The sequence below is a fragment of the Bos grunniens genome, chromosome 6 (genome assembly GCF_055505025.1).
Source record: "Bos grunniens cultivar Pamir isolate PY7600 chromosome 6, Bosgru_T2T1.0, whole genome shotgun sequence".
NCBI classification, from domain to species: Eukaryota; Metazoa; Chordata; class Mammalia; order Artiodactyla; family Bovidae; genus Bos; species Bos grunniens.
Genome location: NC_141170.1, coordinates 45,297,499 through 45,318,838, shown reverse-complemented (window position 1 = coordinate 45,318,838; position 21,340 = coordinate 45,297,499). Strand labels below are relative to the sequence as shown.

General features: G+C 41.7%; 1 long non-coding RNA gene and 1 other non-coding gene across 3 annotated transcripts in view; one reads left to right on the top strand and one right to left on the bottom strand.

Annotated features, from left to right (window-relative positions):
- The window catches only part of LOC147370614 (uncharacterized), a 314,358-nt gene that overhangs the window by 38,221 nt on the left and 254,797 nt on the right, over positions 1–21,340 (top strand). For both annotated transcript variants that reach the window (XR_015165358.1, XR_015165359.1), the window contains one exon: positions 12,625–12,928. This is a non-coding gene — a long non-coding RNA (uncharacterized LOC147370614). The remainder of the gene's footprint in view (positions 1–12,624; positions 12,929–21,340) is intronic.
- On the bottom strand, positions 18,062–18,134 carry TRNAK-UUU (transfer RNA lysine (anticodon UUU)). Its single transcript has one exon. It is a non-coding gene; the product is annotated as a tRNA-Lys (tRNA).

Genomic DNA, 21,340 nt, shown 5'->3' with positions numbered 1-21,340 from the left:
AATGGGAAGTGAGAAGGCAATTGTGTTATCAGAATACATTCTGTTGTTAGTCTTGAGTTTGGTCCTGTTTCCATAACATCAGAGGAAGTCTGTAGCTTATTTGAGCATTGGAAGAATAGAAATAATAACACCGATATCAAAAGACTTGCTACAAAGATTATATGAGAAATACATAAAAAGCATAATGTGTGATAGCATAGTAAGTAGTAGATAACTATTTTAAACATCCGTATTTATTAAAATTTCTAAAAATAAAAAAATTTCTAAAAATCAAGTTATAATTGACATTATTTTTAGGGATTTAGTGTAATGTTTCCATATTTATATTTCATTTTGCATATATACATTGCAAAATGATTACCCCAACAAGTCCAGTTAACATCTATTACCATACTTCATTACAAAAATTTTCCCCATGTGGTGAAAACTTTCAGGATCCTCTAGCTAGGTAACTTTCAAATATTCAATATATTAATAGTATTATTAACTACAGTCACCAAGCTGTATACCACAGTCTCATGACTTAAACATTTTATAACTGAAAATGTGTACTTTTTGATCCCTTTCATCCATTTCATTGACAACCCCCCACCCCCGTCTCACTTCAGGCAACCACCAATCTGTTCTCCATATCAATGAGATTTGTTGTTGTTGTTGTTGTTGGTTTTGATTCCATATTCCATATGTTGTTGTTGGTTTGGGTCCATATGTAAATGAGATTGTATTGTATTTATCTTTTTCTATCTGACTTATTTCACTCAGCATAGTGCTCTCCAGGTTTTTTCATGTTGTCAGAAATGGCACAATTTCAGTTTTTTTAATGACTGGATAATATTCCATCTCACACACACACACACACACCCCCCGCATCTATACACGTGTACCCATATATATGTATACACACATACATACTAATACCACATTTTCTTTATCCATTCATCAATGGATGTTTAGTTTTCTATGTCTTGGCTATTATAAATAATGCTACAGTGAACATGGAAGTGCATATATCTTTTCAAATTGGTGTTTTAATTTTCCTTGAATAAATACAGAAGTGGAGTTGCTGGTCATAAGATAGTTCAATTTAAAATATTTTGAGGAACCTCCATACTGCTTTTGATATTGGTTGCATCAATTTACATTCTCACCAGAGGTACACAAGGGTTCCCTTTTCACCACATCCTCACCAGTGTTTGTTATTACTTGTCTGTGCTTAGTCACTCAGTCGTGACTGACTCTCTGTGACCTCATGCTGTAGCCCACCCGGAGAAGGCAATGGCACCCCACTCCAGTACTCTTGCCTGGAGAATCCCATGGATGGAGGAGCCTGGTAGGCTGCAGTCCATGGGGTTGCTAAGAGTCGGACACGACTGAGCAACTTCACTTTGACTTTTCACTTTCATGCATTGGAGAAGGCAATGGCAACCCACTCCAGTGTTCTTGCCTGGAGAATCCCAGGGATGCAGGAGCCTGGTGGGCTACCATCTCTGGGGTCACACAGAGTCGGGCATGACTGAAGCGACTTAGCAGCAGCAGCAGCAGCAGCTGTAGCCCACCAGGCTCCTCTGCTTATGGGGATTCTCCAGGCAAAAATTCTGGAGTGGGTATTACCGTCTGAACCACTATTTGCTTTTTTGGTAATAACAATTATAACAAGTTGTAGCTCAAATGGTAAAGAATCTGCCTGCAATGCAGAAGACCAGAGTTTGATCCCTGGATCGGGAAGATCCTCTGGAGAAAGGAATGGAAATCCACTCCAGTATTCTTACCTGGAGAATCCCATGGACAGAGGAGCCTGGCGGGCTACAGTCTGTGGGGTCACAAAGGGTTGGACACAACTGAGCAACTAATACACACACACACACACACACATGAAGTGATACTGCATTGTGGATTTATTGTGTGTATGTGGGTGATTAATATACTAACTTTATTTTTTTAATTTTTATTAAAAAATTTTTATTTTATATTGGAATATAGTTGGTTTACAATGTTGTGTTAGTTTCAGCAAAATGATTTAGTTATACACATATCTATTCTTTTTCAGACTCTTTCCCCATATAGGTTATTACACAATATTGGGTAGAGTTCTCTGTGCTATACAGCAGGTCCTTGTTGATTATCTCTTCTATTATAGTAGTATATATCTGTTAACCTCAAAGTCCTAATTTATTCCTCCTGCCCCCATTTTCCCTTTTGTAACCAGAAGTTTTTGACATCTGTGAATCTGTTTCTGTTTTGTAAATAATTTCATTTGTATCATCTTTTAGATTTCACATATAAGTGATATCTTATGATATTTGTCTTTCTCTGTGTGACTTACTTCACTTAGTATGATCTTTAGGTCCATCCATGTGGCTGCAAATGGCATTATTTCTTCTTTTTATGGCTGAGTAATATTCCATTGTTTATATGTACCACACCTTCTCTATCCATTCCTCTGTTGATGGACATTTACGTTGCTTCCATATCTTGGCTACTGTAAATAGTGCTGCAGTTATGCAATAGGGTGCATGTTTCTTTTTGGATTATGGCTTTCTCCAGATATATGTTCAAGAGTGGGGTTGCTGGGTCATACGGTAGCCTATTTCTACTTTTTAAAGGAAACTCCATTATGTTCTCCATAGTAATTAGCACATAGTAACCAATCAGCACTCCTACTAACAGTATAGAAATGTTCCCTTTTATTTACACCCTCTCCAGCATTTATTGTTTATAGACTTTTGATGATGGGCATTCTGACAGATGTGAGGTGATACCACATTGTAGTTTTGCTCATTGTGGTTTTTATTTGCATTTCCCTGATGATTGGCGATGTTGAGCATCTTTCCATGTACCAGTTTGCCATCTGTATGTCTTCTCTGAAAACTGTCTATTCAGAATCTCTGCATATCTTTAAATTGTTTTTTTTTTTTTGCTATTGAGTTGAATTAATTCTTTATATATTTTGGGTATAATTCCTTATCAGTTATATTATTTGCAGATATTTTCTCCCATTCAGTAAATTGCCTTTTCATTTTGTTGATGGTTTTCTTTGCTATGCAGAAGCTTTTAATTTTATATAGTCCCACTTGTTTATTTTTGCATTTGGTGTCAGATCCAAAAAGTCAATGCCAAGACTGATGTCAATGAACTTATTGCCTCTATTTTCTTCTAAAAGTTTATGGTTTCAGATCTTACATTCAAATCTTTAATCCATTTTGAGTTAATTTTTGTGCATAATGTAAAATTTGTTGTTGTCCAGTTGTGTCCAACTCTTTGTGATCCCATGAACTGCAGCATGCCACAGTTTCTTGTCCTTCACTATCTCCCGGAGTTTGCTCAGACTCTCGTCCACTGAGTCAGTGATGCTATCCTACCATTTCATCCTCTGCTGCCTTCTTCTCCATTTGCCCTCAATCTTTCCCAGCATCAGGGTCTTTTCCAATGAGTTGGCTTTTTGCATCAGGTGGCCAAAAGATTGGAGCTTCAGCTTCAGCATCAGTCCTTCCAATGAATATTCAGGGTTGATTTCCTTTAGGATTGACAGGTTTGATCTCCTTCCAGTCCAAGGGACTCTCAAGAGTCTTCTCCAGCAGCACAGTTGGAAAGCATCAATTCTTTGGTGCTCAGCCTTCTTTATGGTCCAACTCTCACATCTGTACATGATTACTGGAAAAATATGGTGTAAAATAGTGGTCTAATTTTGTTCTTTTGCTTGTGGTTGTTTAGGTTCCCCAACATCATTTATTGAAAAGAATATTGTATGTTCTTGGCTCCTTTGTTATAAATTAATTGACCATGTTTATATGGGTTTATTTCTGGGTTCTCTATGTGATTTCACTGATGTATGAGTCTGCCAGTACCATGTTGTTTTGATTGTTATAGCTTTGTTATATAGTTTGAAATCAGAGAATGTGCTATCCAGTGTTATTAATTATAAATTTGTCATCATGATGCTAAATATCTATATCTATGGCCCAGGCCTAATAGTCCAAGTTCTAAAATCATAAAGATAAGCTAAAAACTGAAAAACTGAAAAACCTGAAGCTGGGAGAGATTTTGATTTGCTCAAAGGTAATCTGGGAGTCCTTGTTATTTAAGTCTTCATTACCTGGGCCTTTGCAGTTACCAGCTTTCCTGCATGAGACAGAGCTCCTTTTGCTCCCCTACAAATGAAGTGACTGCTTATAATATTAATCCCATTTCAATATCCTTGGGTAATATTAGCTTCTTTTTAAAAATTTTATTTTTATTTTTTAACACCAAAAACATTTTGTATCGGGGTATAGCTGATTAACAACATTGTGATAGTTTCAGGTGAACAGTGAAGGGACTCAACCATACGTATGAATGTATGCATTCTCTCCCAAACCCTCCTCCCATCCAGCTGCCATATAGCACCGAGCAGAGTTCCAAGTGCTCTACAGTAGATTTTTGTTGGTTATCCATTTAAAATATAGCAGTGTGTACATGACCTTCCTTGGGTAATACTAGCTTCTATCTCTGCTCATCTTATTAACATCATTTTAAACTAGTCTCTTGTTGATTGCCTTAAGTTGTTAACTTCAGACGATATTATATATATAAAAAAACAGTTGCAGGGTAAAGTTGCAAATCTCATAAAGAATGCAGGATTTTATGAAGGTAACAAAACTGATATTGCAGAACTGTCAAGTCAGCAAATATTTATTGGGCACCTCCCACGTAGCAGGTACTAGGTATTGCAGACTAGCCCTGAATAAATCAGATAAAAATCCCAGCCTTCATGGATCCAACATATCAAATTTACACAGAACCAATGACATATAGACCTAACAGAATTGAACCAGGCTGCAATCAGAATAGAAAATCAACAAGGAAGACATGAGAGATGGTTTCGGTAATTTAAAAGCATGTTCACAAATTCTTTGACATGCTTCTTAAAAAGGTAGAGCCTAAATCTTCTCCCCTTGAAAATGGGCTGGCTTTAGAGGTTTGCCTAAGGAATATAGTGAGGCAGAAGAGAGGCTGTGTCACTTCCCAGGCTAGGTTATGAAAAATGATATGGCTTCTGCCTTCTTTTAGGGACCTTGAGGTTTCATGTATATAATTCAGCTGTCTGAAGCCACTGTGCTACAAAGACATGTGGTGAGATCAGGGTGAGTGAGAAAAAAACCTGAGGAGCCCTTGCTGTTTTGGCCTCCAGCCGAGTGTTTCCAGGCCACGTGCCACACATATGAATGAGCACGCTGGCAGATGATCTCGGCCCCTAGACGGCTCCAGCTGATGACAGGTGAAGAGTGACAAGCTCTTCCCACTGAACTCTACATAAATCGCCCATTTGTGAACAAGCTGCTGCTGCTGCTGCTAAGTTGCTTCAGTCGTGTCCGACTCTGCGACCTGACCCCATAGACGGCAGTCCACCAGGCTCCCCCGTCCCTGGGATTCTCCAGGCAAGAACACTGGAATGGGTTGCCATTTCCTTCTCCAATGCATGAAAGTGAAAAGTGAAAGTGAAGTCGCTCAGTCGTGTCTGACTCTTAGCAACCCCATGGACTGCAGCCCACCAGGCTCCTCCATCCATGGGATTTTCTAGGCAAAGTACTGGAGTGGGGTGCCATTGACTTCTCTGGTGAAGAAGCTAGGTGTTATTTTAAGGTACTAAGTTTTGGGGGTAATTTGTAATGCAGACATAACAACTAAAACAATGCCTTAAAAGAGAATGATATGAATATCAAAAGAAAATAGAGACTCAAGAGATACCTGAAGAAACCTTTAATATTTTTGCAAAAACAGACCTCTTTATGACCATTCTTTATAGGACAGAAGGGAAGTGATGGATCTGAAATTGAGTAGTCATTCAATTATTTGGGGGAAAAAAATGGAAACTCTTCCACATTGACTTAATATGTAAAAAAAATTAAAAAAAGACATATAAAGATGTTTAGAAGCTTCATTGTGTTAAATATGATATGCACATGTTCTCTTAATACACACTTCCATTTTTTAAATCTAATCAAGCTCTCCCTGCCCACCTTGGTTTACTCTTCAAATTTGCCCTCCATGTTAAGTGGTGTCACATTAATTGGTCTTTTTTCATTTCCCTGTTTTCTTGGGACATCCTGTAACAGTGATAGGAAGGGAAGTGGGACTGATGAGCAATTTGATTTATTATGGTTGTTTTACAGTGGCTTTCTTCCAGTGAATTCTGGAGATAGTATGGAGCACTTTCTTAACTTCAACCTGAAGGATAAACATTGAATCACTGAAGAGGGGGAATAGTACATGTAGGGTCATCATTGTATTTTAGGTGTTGTAAGGAGGTGATGGTCTTGTCCGAGGGTGCTATACACCTAACCTGTCCTTCCTAAAGGTTCCTGTAGCAAAGATTCCACATTTGGTTACCAAGGCCTTACCTTATACCAGGCTCTCATAACACAATCCATGGTTCATTAGAACAAGCTTTCACTTTGAAAACCAACATATATGAATATCTCAAAGAGGATGCCACACAGAGAATAAGAGGTCAACCATTTAAGTTTTGGTACTGAACTGTTTTGACTTTTTGTTTTGCAATCGGGATCCCTTAGGATGAACCTGGTATTTCCGTATTGATTGCTTTCTGCACTGAAGTAGGGAGAAGAGAGAATTTTTGCAGAATGTGGAATTTAGCAGAGGGAGAATGTGTTAGACTGGTTGCCTGTGGGCATGGTTTGCTCCTTGAAGGTTAGAACCAAGGGAATTCTCTATCTTTAAACATTTTCATTTAGGGCAATCAAACACCACAATTTGCAGTATTCAGCTTTAGGGACTCTCACACTTTAATAAAGAGGATGGTATTTTATTATCTCCTCGGGTTGTTTTTGGAACTTTGAACAAAAAAATCACACAAACACTTACACTGACTGGATGACTATAATGGGGCAGAACAAACCACTCGAGTCTAGTTTCACTTAGGAAAGTAATTTGTAGCAAGGATACTACTACAAGTAAGGTTTGGATTTCTTAGAAGCCTCTTCTATAACGAGCCTGCACTTTGGTTTTATTGAGTGCACAGAGAGGGGAAGTGGCAAGTCAAAGTGATTGTTCCTAGCTCTAGAACTTTGTTTTCCAAACTCTAATTGGCAGGACAAGGCTGGTCTATCCTCTATGAGATTTTTTTCTTTATAAATCTACTTCTGAAGTCTTGTCAAGGTGAATGTAGAGAGATCTGTGGATATGCCCTAGTGTGGGCTCAACGGTTTCCATCCCAGCCATGGCTCTCTGTTAAAGACTTGTTGAGTCTCAGTTTCAGTGTTTCTCAACTGGGAGTAAGTAATAACTTCCTTGCAGCTAGAATCAGAGGCCTATATGAGGTGGCTTTGTAGTGGCCTCAGACATACCTGATAAAGTAGGTGCTTTCTGAGTAGTAAGTAGCAGTCTAAATGCTCCTCTGAACCTTATCTTTATCACTCTATCAGGAGGTTGTGAGGATGAGATGTCTGTGACAGGGAAACTGCAATGCAAGGGACAAGTATAAGGCAAGTGGCTATTTACTTCCATCTAGGAAGTGAGAAACATATCAGCAATGGATATAAAGGAGCTTCCCTGGTGACTCAGTGGTAAAGAACCCACCTGCCAATGCAGGAGATGTGGATTTGATCCCTGGGTTGGGAATATCCTCTGGGGAAGGAAATGGCAACCCACTCCTATTTTCCTGCCTGGGAAATCCCATGGACAGAGGAGCCTGGCGGGCTACAGTCCAAGGGGGACTACAGTCCAAGGGGCTGGATGTGATTTAGCATCTAAACAACAGCAACAACAATGGATATGAAGAGGGTGCCTGAATGAGCAGTCTTTGAGGTGATCAGCAGCAGCCAGGAGCTAGGTTGCTGGAAGAGTCAGTCATCAGGTTGTTAGGATCTGGGCTGAGGACTAAATGTTCCCACCACAGATGTGGGCCCTATCCTTTGTCCTTCAGGCAGAAGAAAACATCACTGTTACTACTCAGAACTGGGCTTGTCATTCTTGGGCCTGTGGGAGGTTGGTAGTCCTCACCTCACCTGAGCATTGGCTGGAATGTTTGGGCACTTGTCTCTAATTTACCTTGGAGCAGTCTAACCTCAAGCCCATCAGTGAACTCCAAGATGACCAGCACTTTTTTTTGGGCTCAGGGGCTGTTAACAGCAGCGAAGGTAAGATGCTGAGCTGTGAATACTCCAGGAGACCCAGATGGAAAAATGCCAAATCACAAACCAGGTGCACAAGCACGTGCTGTTGTGCAACCAGAACGGCTTCTTCATTGGCAGCATGGTTCTTCTAAATAAGACTCCCTCCCACCCCATACACATCTGAGTGATTATGTAATTGATGTGCATTGAGGACTGGTGCAGGAGAGGGCCTGCTACCAAGGAGGGGGTTCAAGGTCAGCCAGTTGGGGGAAGAGAGAATTTAAGTTATTAAAATCAGGTTGGCGCTCAATTTGGAAGGCAGTTTACCTGTTGCCTCCATGGAGCAGACGTGAAACATGTCTTGGCTTTGAGTTTTCTCCCTGGCTCCCCTCTCTGATTTTGTCTCTATCTTTAGCCCTCTGTCTCCTTGTCTCTGATTCTCTCTCAGTCTGTGTTTCCTGGTTCCTGTCTCACTGCCTATGTGCCATCTCTCTGCTATCTTTCTCTTTTTCTGTCCTTCAGTCTCCGTCTCTGTGTCTCTCTTTGTTGGAGAGAAAGGAAGTTTCCTTTTTCACTCTTTTTTATTGGATACAAAAAACAAGTGAACAAAAGCAATTTATCTCCGTTATCTAAATGAGAGTTGTTGGATCCTGACACCACCTTCCTCTCATGTTGGCAGAGAGAGTAACCGAGCCTTTCGAGTGGAGCCCCAACGAGGGTCTTTCTGCCCAGTGTCTCTTGCACCAGTAGAACAAGCCTGAGTTTGGTTCAGAAGCAAAGGCAAATTTTATTCTTTGATTAAAGAATGGAGAGTGTGAGCATACTTTCCCTGAAAGGTGGCTGGAGCATATGCTTTTAAAAGAGGGGCTTCTTCCTCCATCTCAGAGATGGAGTCTCAGGATGGAGATGTTCTAACCTAGGCCTGTCTGGTCTGCTCTAGAATATAAGATCTGGATCCAGGTTCAGAGTGCTGACTCTAAGGGTGCTGACTCCAGCCTTTTACCTAAGTAAAGTTAATGATAAGTTGGGTGGGTGGGCTGTGCGGGCTCTGGTGGGGTGAGGTGAAGAAGGGAGAGAGTGAAAATGGAACTTGTATCTTAAGGGGATATGTGGAAGAATGTGTTTAATTTCATGCAAGCTGGAATCAAATTTCTTGGTTTCAAATCCCAGCTTGTACCACTAACTCACTGTGTGATCTTGGGCAAGTTACTTAACCCTTCTGAGCCTCCATTTGCTCATATGTAAAATAAGGATATTTATGTTATTACATAACATACATACATACATTACATATATAACATAATTACATAAGGTTGCTTTTGAGTGTAAATGAGACAGTCCATCTTCAAAATGTCTAGTGCAGTGAAGCCATCACTCATGATGATGAAAAGAAGCCCCCCTTTTGTGTGTGTGTGTTTTAAAAATTTTAATTGAAGGATAATTGCTTTACAGAATTTTGTGGTTTTCTGTCATTCATCAACAAGAATCAGTCATAAGTTCACTCATGTCCCCTCTCGGACCTCCCTCCCATCTCCCGCCCCATCCCACCCTTCTGCCTATCGCAGAGCCCCTGTTTGAGTTCCCTGAGTCATACAGCAAATTCCCATTGGTTGTCTATTTTACATATGGTCTTGTGAATTTCTATCTTATTCTTTCCATATAACTCACCTTCTCCCTCCTCTCCTCCCACCATCCATAGGTCTGTTCTTTATGTCTGTTTCTCCATTGTTGTCCTGAAAGTGAATTCATCAGTGCCTTCTCTTCAGCTTCCATATATATGTGTCAGTATATGATATTTATATTTATCTTTCTGACTTTTTTGCCTTTAACATTAGCTGGGGCTAGTGCTAACCTTACAAGCTGCCTCCTGAGTCATTGTATTTATTGAGTGCTTCTATCAGCTAGATATGGTGCCGAGTTCCACAGAAACCTATTTTCTGATCACAGAGCTATTACTGCCTATTGGGTGAGAAACACCACCATGTTCCATTGCCATTTCAATACAGTGTGACTGATGTGTATTGAGATGAGGTAAACACAGGTTGGTGTGGGATCCCGAATGAGGCGTGTAAAGGCATCCAAATCTGGACCTTGTACTGCTCCTTTCAACTGAGGACCCCAGGCATACTCTATGCAAGACCTTCCCAGCAGATTTAGTAGGTAGGAATCGCTGATGGGAAGGGGAAGCATGGGTCACTGTATGGGAAAAACAGACAGAGACCTTGTGGGACAGACACCACTGCTGGGGCATCTGGGCCTTCCTGGAGCTTAGAACATGAATGAAAAGGGAGACCAACCCTTTCCAGCCATTTTGTTTCCTCTTTTGTGACTGCCTCTCTGCAACATGCTCTGCAGATGGATATGTTTTAGCAGGAACAATCAGTGCTCCCTGCTCAGAAAGGCCTCCTCTCAGCACAGTTAGCAGTGGCAGGCATATTCACATTCTGTGGGTACAAAAGACATTTTAAACAGGCCTGTGTCTTCCAGCTTTATCGCTGTATGGGTCTCTTCTCACGATAGTGTTTACAGAAAAGAAACGGCAAGGTATAGGAAAAATGAAAGTCACGGCTTGTTCTCCAGAGGCAGGCAGGACACAGTGGAACAGCAGTCCCAGTCCCTCGTGGGCAGCATCAACAGTCGTGATGCCGCTGCCCACCTGCTGGACAGTGGAGGCCTTTGCTGCTTAGGGCAGAGGGGACAGGTGTCCGGGCTGCAGCAAGTTCTCTGCGGCTTTTCCTGGTCTGGAGTATAGCATTGAGCTTCTATTTGTATGTTTTCTCTTTTTTTTGGGAGCAAGATATTTTCTCAGGTTAGAATAACAGTTTTAAAAGGAATTACTGGCATTGAAACATAATGATGAGGTGAAGACCCCTCTGTGATAAGATGAAGCTTTGGAAAGAAATCCACTGCTGTCGCTGATTTCTTTTTTATCATGTTCCATCACCATTCAGTTCACCACAGCCTCCACACATCATCCTTAGGCAGGGGAACAGAGTGGTTTAGAAACAAACACTTCAAATGCTCTGGCTCCACTCTTTACTGTGTGACTCTGTGCCAGGCCCTTTTCTGCTCAGCTTCAGTTTTCTTATCCATAAAACGGGCTGCTCCAGAGGGCTGTCATAAGGATAACTATTGAAAGCAGTTCCTGGCTCACACAGTGGATTCTATATAAGGGTTTGCTGTTAATATACTATAAATATACAACCAAACTCCATGATATTCCTTGTGGTGAATTTAAATATATTTCATGTAGTAACTAACCTATTAGTAACTGGCTCTGGGGTCAGTTGATGGCTGTGAACCCTGGTTTAGTGTTTCCTAGATGTGGGATCTTGGTCAAATTATTAACCTTTTTGTGTTTCAGTTTTCTCATCTGTAAAATGGGGACAAATAATGCTGATCCCCTCAAAGCAGTGTGGTGAAGTTTAAATGAGATAATTCATGAAAAATAAGTTTCAGAACCTCTCTGTGCCTCAGGTCCCTTAAATGCAGAATGGGGATTATTACGGAATAGCTTGTGGGACTGTTTGATGACTGAATGAAGATTAGGTACAAATAAGGTGTTAAAACGATGCTTTGGAAATAGTAAACACACACTACTCTCGCCACTGTTTTTATTACCTGACTAGCACTCCCATCACATCATCATAATATTACTACTGCCATTTTTTCAGTGTGCAGTGTACTTAAGATACAGTGATATAGTGACTCACATATCCCAACTTGTCTCATCCTGTATTTCCTTGGGAACTGGCAGTTTTTACCCCCTCCCACATTTTGGCCTGTTTATCCACTCTGATTCTTTGTTGACTCAATTACTGCTTTCCTGAGTACCATACACACACGCTAATTTAATGGCATGTCATTTGCTGAGTGAGGCTTTTTTCCCCATCTTGCTTCAGTCTGTGAATGGTCTCTTGAGTTTCTTCCTGACATAAAGGACTCAGGTGTAATGTTATTAAAGCTCCCAGTGGATTCCTGGTATACCCCAGTTTTGTGACTAACTGCTTTTAAGCGATTTCAGAATGTTATTAGCCTGAGGCCTTTGCTCAGGCAGGAAGAGTTAGCATTAGTTAATTAATGCTTCCAGGCTTGGGCTCTTTGGAAGTTTTGTATGTTTTACCTTCTGTGGTGGTTGTCAGAACAGATAAACTCTAACTCATATAATTAAATCGTCAACTTCCTCAAATCCTTTCTGGAACTGACAGAATGTTAGAAATGAATAATAGCTTAAGTCTTCCTTGCATCATTCATTTATTCATTCACAATTTGGAGCATTCGTTGAGTGGCTACTATATGTCAGGCATGTAGGAGAGGAGTAAAGGTGACATGAGAAGGCCTAGTGGAAGAGGAAGATGTCATAGAAATGCCCAGACCCGTATCTACAGTATAAAAAAGAATGAACAGATGAGTAAGAGTAATAATTAACCTTTATTGAGCTCCTACTATTATCTGTGCATGCTTTACCTTATTCAGTCCTTGAGACCAACTATCATTATGCCCATTTTTCCAGAGGTGGAAGCTGAGGCTTGAGAGATCAAGAACTTCCTCAAGATCACGCTGCTAGAAAGTGGCAGAACCATCACTGAAATTCAGGCCTGTTTAGGTCAGAGCGCATGATCTTGAATGCTACACTTCATTGCCTCTCCGCTGATCAGCTATGCGGCCGAAGCCTCAGTGATCTCTGTTCTCATCCGTAAGGGAAAATGAACTGCTGAGAGGTCTTGCTGGTTCCTGTGTCTCCCTAGTGAGAGGACAATCACATCAGATGCAGAAGAGCAAGCTCCTGCTGCCTCCCCATTTACCCATGTGCCAAGGTAGGCTTGGGAGTAAAACAGCCCTGTCTGATGGCTTTGCTGCTTGGGACTGGTGCAGCGTGGCCTAGCTATGCTATTTAAAACAATGTTGATGGTAAGAATAATAATAGCCCATAACTATGAGGCACTAACTAGGTTCTCTTCTAAATTATTTATTTAATAATCACAGTAACTAATGCTGGTCTCAGCTGGTTTTCTCAGAAGCCTACCCAAGACTAGTATTTGGTATCAATAGTTTATTTGGGAGGTGAAGAAACCTCAGTAAGGAAATGGGAGAGTGAGATGGGAAAGGGCGGGCAATCAATAAAAGGTGGGTATGCAAACACCAGCTCATGTGCGTCTTGGACTGGCTAAGGACCTCTCCTGGGGAAGATTCATTCTCAGGAACTTCCGCTTTGTGTGGCAGAGGCAGAATGACTTTGGCTGCTGGAGAAAGCCTTCAAACAGCTGAAGTTCTGGCTTCTTGCCCCACATTGGCAAGGCCCAAGAGCATGTGGGAGTGCACCGACCCTGAGGAACCAGAGGTCCGGGGAACTAGAGGTACAAGTGACTTGTCCTGGGTCACATGGCTTAGTGATCTTATGGGTTGAATTGTGTCCCTACTTCTGCCACTTCAATTCTTAGGATGAAGAACTAACCCCCAGGACTGCAGAATGTGACCTTATTTGAAAATAGAGTCACTGCACGTGTAATCAGTTAAGATGAGGTCATTAGAATGGATCTTAATTCAATATGACTGTTGTCCTTATGAAAAGGGGAAATTTGGACACAGACATGTACATACAGGGAGAGTGCCAAGTGAAGGTGAAAGCAGAGATCAGGGCAATGCTTCTATAAGCCAGGGAATGCCAGAGATGGCCAGCAAAACACCAGAAGCCAGTGAGAGGCATGGCACAGATCTCTCTCACAGCCCTCAGCACGATCCAACTTTGCCCTCACCTTGCTCAGACCTTCCACTTCTGGAACTATGAGACAATAAATTTCTGTTGTTTAAACCACCCAGTTCCTGGTACTTTGATGGGGCAGCCCTGGCAAACTAATATAAGTGGCAGTTGTTACTTACAGATTGTGATTTCCAGCCCCAGTCAGTGAGTGCAAAGGACACGGTGTAGGAGAGGGAGGAGGAGGATGGGAGCCAGCAGGTACCATCAGAATGTTAGAGCCCTTGCTTATCTCTTTTCGCCTCTCCTCCTTCTTACCACCAAACATTTATTAAGTGTGCTGAGCTCTTTACATGCGTCACTCCATTTAATCTCCATGTAGCCTGAATGGGAGGTAATATTGATATCTCTGTTTTACAGACAAGGTGACAGTGGATTCAGAGAGGTTAAGTAACTCTCCTAAGGACACAGAGTATGGCAGTGTTGAGCCAGTATGCAAACTCAGGTTGTCTGACTTCTGTTCTGCCACCTCTGCCCTTGCAGCCAGACTGGCTCACGTCCAAAGAACAGATATCTATCTTAGGACCAACTTAGGGAACAGAGTTGTTGCAGGGGAGTCCTGATGTACAGGGATGGGAAAAGTCTCTCAAAGAGAAACACTAAACCACAGAAGATGAGTCAGCACCAGAGCACAAAGTCCTAAATGGATTGTTTCAATATTACCTTCTATTTTGGGTCCTTAAAGGTGTTCTCCTTTTTACTCTTTGTGAGGATCTGTAGAGGGAAGGAGGCATTTTGACCCTATAGAGGTGTCCTGTGAACACTTTGGGCATGGCATTAGAGTAACTGAGGAAGTGGTTCTGCTGAGCCGTATCTGTTCCCTGTCCCTGCCTGGCCCCTCTCCCCCTTCACTGTTAATACTGCAAGGAATTTGGTTCTTCTGCTGTCAGTTTTTTTTTTCAACCAGAAAAATGTTCTGCCATGTGTCTTTTGTTCTTTTTTCTGAAGTGGCTGTGAAGTTATAATTTACTGGCAAATACAGAAAAGTGGGTTTTTTTTTCACTGCAATTCCATTTCCTCCCTCCTTTGGGATTCTTGGGAAAACCTGATTAAAATGTCAGCCAGAAGAATGGCTGGTGATTCTTTAAAAGGACTGATTAAACCAGGATGACCCACAGCACTAACAGGAGAAGAAAACCCTGTGGGGATCTGAGCATTTACTTTTTAGTTATTTGAGTGTAGGAAAAAAAAAGAAAAAGCTTTGATGGAGAGGAAGGGTGATAATAAAATAGTTATTAGCAATGGTAATAATAAGCGCCATTCGAGTAAGTTCTGTCCTTGGCCCTGTAATGTGCCTTTGTCTGTATTGTCTCTAACAACCACATTCCTGGAGGTAGGTAGGATTACCCCATTCTCCGTAGACAGTAATTCACGTGCCTGACGTCAAACAGCCGGGGCCTGTCTCCTGGGGCCTGACGGTCACACTGAGGGAGAATCCTAAGACCTTTAATAGGAGATTGTCACTCCCAGGCTGGGGCTGCACCCTGCTTGGAGAACTGATTCCTTCTGTCTGAATGTAAGCGGTAACTCCTTCCTGCTTCTCTGGGACCCAGCCTTTTGGCCCTGATCTTGTACCTGCTTTCAAAATTTCTTGCCAATTGGTTCCCATTTAAAATTCTCCCTTTGGAGGGAAGCCAATCACAAATATGTGCATAGAATCATCTGGGTCAATAGAAAAGGAAAAATTTATTGACTTAACCGCATTATTTTAATTGTGTGTTTTCTGAGAATTGGATTCCACATGCTGAACAATCCAAAGAGGGAACATTAAAGTGGGACAGAAACCTGTGGCCTGGTCCCCCCTGAGGTTATTTGGGGCCCCTACTACACCCTGTGGCTGCACTGTGGAAGGGGGACCAGTGGAGGGACAGACTGTTGTCTAGTTGATTTTGGCCAGGCTTATCTAGAACCTGACCCCACTTAGCTTCTCTGTTTCTTCTATCATTCAGAGCCCAGTCCAGTTAAACCACACAGAATCTTGTCTCAGAATCCAGTGCTAACTCTGCTTGTTGTTTTTAATGGCATGAAGCACCATATTTGGAGAAGGCAATGGCACCCCACTCCAGTACTCTTGCCTGGAAAATCCCATGGAGGGAGGAGCCTGGTAGGCTGCAGTTCATGGGGTCGCTAGGAGTCGGGCACGACTGAGCGACTTCACTTTCACTTTTCACTTTCATGCATTGGAGAAGGAAGTGGCAATCCACTCCAGTGTTCTTGCCTGGAGAATCCCAGGGACGGGGGATCCTGGTGGGCTGCCGTCTATGGGGTCGCACAGAGTCGGATACGACTGAAGCGACTTAGCAGCAGCAGCAGTAGCAGCACCATATTATGTTACTCTTTAATTATTTTATGATGATAGTCTTGTCTGCCTGATGGATTGTGAACTTCAGGTAAGTGTGAAGAAATCTGCCTTTATTGTATCTGCCTTCCCTCATTCCCCTGGCCGTCAGTCTTCCCTCTCTGTACTGATCATAGTGCTAGGCATGTAGAAAGTGCTCAGAATGTACTACTGAATGACTACTAAACATTTTTTCTTAGAGTGTCAATTTCTATAATAAAGCATATGTTCTGTAGAATGAAGAACTGCTCCATTATCAGGGTTCAAGTCGGTGTGGGTAGCATGAAAGATAAAATGTCAGGAAAAGGAATGGTGACCTTATAGATACTTTTCAGCCCAATGTTGGGGAATTTCCTTAAAAGATCACTTAAGCTATCCCTGTACTGGCAGGGAGTGGTGAATAGTGGTAATTATTGGTGCCTGTTCTTTGTTGTGGTCCATTTGGGGACTCCTTTCCAAAACAGACTACATATTGGCAACAGGGAAGAGAGTGTGTGTTACCTGAAAACTCACAAACTCAAAACTTTGTTTATAGAGGAGTGGGATAGGTCTGCCCCTCCATCTCAGATGGAATAGCATGTTGTAGTTGGATATTCCCGTGGGTCCCCAATCTCTGTGCTGAGGCAAGTGCACACAGGGGCAAAACACCTTCTTTGCTCTAAGTCTCCAGGTCAGCTTCAGAGTTTTCTCTTTGTAGAGCAGAGGATTGTGCTCGTTGTCTTCACCCAGTTACCCGTAGGACCCCTGGACTATTCATGCAACTAAAGAATCACATCTTCTACCTGAGGACAGAGGTAGTACAGGAAATACCTTGATTTTACTTTAGCCCACATTTAGAAGAGACTTGGATCCTATAGTTTTCTCATCTCTATAAAAAATACAATCAAAGTGTTTTCTTCCCTGGAGGGAAGACATCACTAATTTGTGTGGACCCTAGAACATGCCTTCTTTCGCTCTCTCTTTTTAGTCTTTTCACACATGCTTCCTACCTTCTTATCATACAGGAATCAGAGACTATAGAAAAAAATCTCAGCTATCAGTCATTTTCTTCCTGTTTTTAATCCTCCCATGTTTTTGTTTAAAAATCTACCCCAAAGGGAAGAATTGAACTAATTTTAAGCAGATTTCTTAAATGCAAAAATATACACAAAGGAGCAAAGGGCAAGAATTTAAATTACGTGAGATGATGAGTTTTTTCGGATAATACAGTTATTTGATAACACTGGCTTGTCCTGAAATTTCTCATTTGCAATTAGATGTATGCAGCTTTTTTTGTATTCAGGAGAAAATGTTACCAAATGGACTCATGGGGTTTAAAAGATTTACATTAAAAATGAAACCAAAGGAAAGAAAACAAAAACCCAAACTAGTGGTGTTTAATTCACTAGGGATAGGGAACTGGAAATATGACCCTGGTTTCTTAAGCGTCTTTGTGAGGATTCACAGAACAATGGTATTTCATTCAGGGTTGGCAGGAGCTTGGATTAGTATCTAGCCCAAATACCTAGAACCTAGAGCTTGAGTCCTTTCTTTGGGGGGTGTGTGTGTGTGTGTGTGTGTATGTGTATGTGTTAGTTGCTCAGTTGTGTCCAACTCTTTGCAGGCCTGTGGACTGTAGCCCACCAGGCTCCTTTGTCTGTGGAATTCTCTAAGCAAGAATACTGGAGTGGGTTGCTGTTCCCCTTTCCAGGCCTTTCTTTTGTATCTCTACCAAAAGGTCACTAAGCCTCACTGGAATAACTCCAGGGATGAGGAGCTCATTATCTCCTGAGGTATTTCACTTTATCTATGAATGGATATATAGGCAGTTTTTTTTTTTTTTCCCCTGTTCCAGGTGCATGCTTGGAGAGTAAGTTCCCCGACCAGGGATTGAACCTGGGCCCTTGGCAGTAAAAGCACAAGGTTCTAACCACTGAACTATCAGAGAATTCCCATGTGGGAAGTTTTTTATGTTGAACAAAAATCCTTTCAAACATATTTATGGAGTGCATATCATGCTCCAGGTGCTAGATATTGTTTATATTCTGAAGATATAGCAATGAACAGAAGAGACAGAGATCCTGTACTCTTAAAGCTTGCTTTCTGTGGAAGGGTGAGAGTGAATAAAAGCACATAAAATGAAAAGCATGACAGGAGATAAGTAAGAAAGGAAGATAGTACAAGGGTGGGCACTTGCAGTTTTAACTAGGATGGTCAAGAAGGGCATCACTGACAAGTGACTTTCAAGTGAAGTACTGAATAATCCATGTGAGTATCTCTGGGGAAAGAACATTTCAGGCAATAGAAAGAGTAAGTGCCAGGGTCCTGAGGTAGAGGTGTGCTTGATGTGTTCATGGAGTAGCAACAAGACCAGTGTGGTTGGAGTGGGGAATACAAAGGGGACAGTGGTGGAATGTGAGGTTAGAAAGGAAATGGGAGCCAGGTCATGTGGGGCCTTGTGGGTCATTGTAAGGATACTGGATTTTACTCCAGATAAGATGGGGAGTCACTGGAGGGGGTTGAGCTAGAGACTAATATGATCTGACTTATGTTTTAGAAGATTTGCTCTGCAAAGAGACTATACAGTGAAAGGGGTGGACTTAGAGCAATTTGGAGGTTGTTGGCCATAGTTCAGACCAGAGATGATAGTGTTTTGGATGAGGGGAGATATGGAAGTGTTTGGGTCCTGGACATATTTTGAATAGTGCTTTTGAAGTTTGACTTGCTGATTAACTCTATCCCTGGAGTGTGTGTGTGTGTGTGTGTGTGTGTGTGTGTGTGTGTTTAACACACGTCATCCTTCGTCATATATTCAGACTAAAATAAAATAGGACAAATCTATCCTTTGACACGCCACTTTGCTCCCCATGCTTCCCTTGTGGCTCAGCTGGTAAAGAATCTGCCTGCAATGTGGGAGACCTGGGTTTGATCCCTGGGTTGGGAAGATCCCCTGGAGAAGGGAAAGGCCACTCACTCCAGTATTTTGGCCTGGGGAATTTCATGGACTATTCCTTGGGGTTGCAAAGAGTCGGACATGACTGAGCGACTTTCACTTTCACACTTCCACTTTGCTCCCCATAGGCAAGCTTTCTAATATGTGGGATATGTATCCTTCTGTTTGTGTGACTTCTTATAAATCAGGCATTGTTCTTTTGTAATAGATTTTTAATTTAAATAAGTGGCATTGTGGTACAGATCACATTTTGTTTCTTCCTATATTTTAAAGATGTATCTGTGTGGCTGAATGTTCCAAGATTCTGCTGCTTCTGGCTGAACTGACTTCCTCAAATGAGACCACTGAACTGTGAAAAGACTATGTTAAATTAATAGCACGGTTCCCTGAGGTTTTTCCTCTCCGTTCCAATCCTGCCCACCTCTTCCAACTATCCCCAGATAATATGGCTTTGAGCCTTCTTGTGGTCTAGCCACTCCTCTCTGAGCCTGCTATGACTTATCTCTGCTCACCGACCTGGGTTTCTGAGAGCAGCATCTATGCCAGGAGACTCCTTCCCATTTACCAGATGTGGAAACAAAGTTTTGTAGCTGGTGTAAGGACTTTGGCACCAAGAAAATAGAAGCCACAAGATAAAGTGAGACCCAAGATTCCACATGTGCCCAAGGTAAACCCTTGCCTCAGTTTTCATGGGCACAGTAGAGTAATGGTTAAGAACTTAGGCTCTTGGATCTGATATATGTAGTTTTGCCTTCTAGTTCTCCTTCCTGCTGGTTACGTGAGTTTGTATCAATTACTTAGCTATTCTGAGCTGCATTTTCCCCCATTATAAAATGGTGATAATCATAACACTAATTTCAAAATTATATTTTTAGTATTAGATGCAATACTCTATTACCTTTTGGCATAAAGCCTGGCACAGAGTGGGTCTTTGGTAAATATTGGCTATAATTTTAAGCTTAAATTCATACAAACCCAGATTGTCACAAAAAATGAACCATGTGTGATTATTTACACTGCAAAAGATGATAAAATAGTTTTCTTTTGATAGCAGTTTTTCTAGCATACTTGCAATGTGCTTTGTGTGTCTGCTCTCCGTCGCTTCAGCCGTGTCTGACTCTGCGACCCCATGGACTGAAACATACACTCCTCCCCACCGCCACCACAAACACACTGCCAGGCTCCTCTGTCTATGGGACTCTCCAGGCAAGAATACTGGAGTGGGTTGCCATTTCCTTCTCTAGGAGATCTTTCCAACCCAGGGATCGAACCTGTGTCTCTTGTGTCTCCTGCCTTGGAAGGCGGGTTCTTTACCATGAGCACCACCTAGGAAGCCCTGCGATGTGCTTTCAGTGACCCAAATTGGGTTATACATGGCTTTTCAGCAGTATGGACTGTATAAAGATTGGTTTACTTGTATGATGACAGTGTGGGAAATGCCGTGTATGATAGTAAGAGCCACATTGAAAGCTTCCTGGCAAATACAGACATGATGATGCTATTGAGGGTTCTCTCTTTCTTTCTTTCTCTGTCTCTCTTACATTCTGTACAATTGTAGTCCTAGCAATGGGGCATACTTTTTAAAAGATCTTGAGTATAACACTGCATTTTCAGAAGTGAGGTAGCCTATTTTTTTCCAGTGAAAACCTATGATAATGAAAATATGGAAGAAGCGAACTTGAAGAGACTGGAAGAATTTAGTGTCACTGATATCGCAAGGTTGAAAGACAACCCAGAGGTCATCGAATGTTCCCTTCTCTTTCCACAGATGAAGACAGTGAGGATTATAGAGGTGGGGTGACTTGGTCAAACTCACCCAGCTTCTAAATGGCACAGCAGGGACTCAGTTTTATTGTCCAGTATTCTTTCTTCTACAAATGGTTCCTAGTAAGGGTTGGATTCAGAACACTCATTTTGAAGGTTATTTTTGTCTTGAGAACTCAGGGAATGGAATTTGTACCTTTCCTTGATAATCTATCCCAGAAAGAAAATTTTTCCTTAAACACAGTCCAACTGTCTCTTGGAGTAATTTAAATATCCAAACTCAGGCCTGCTGTGAAAGTATCATGGTACCATAACATTTGAATATGGTCAAGAGAAAAAACTGGAGAAGGCAATGGCACCCCACTCCAGTACCCTTGCCTGGAAAATCCCATAGACGGAGGAGCCTGGTAGGCTGCAGTTCATGGGGTCACGAAGAG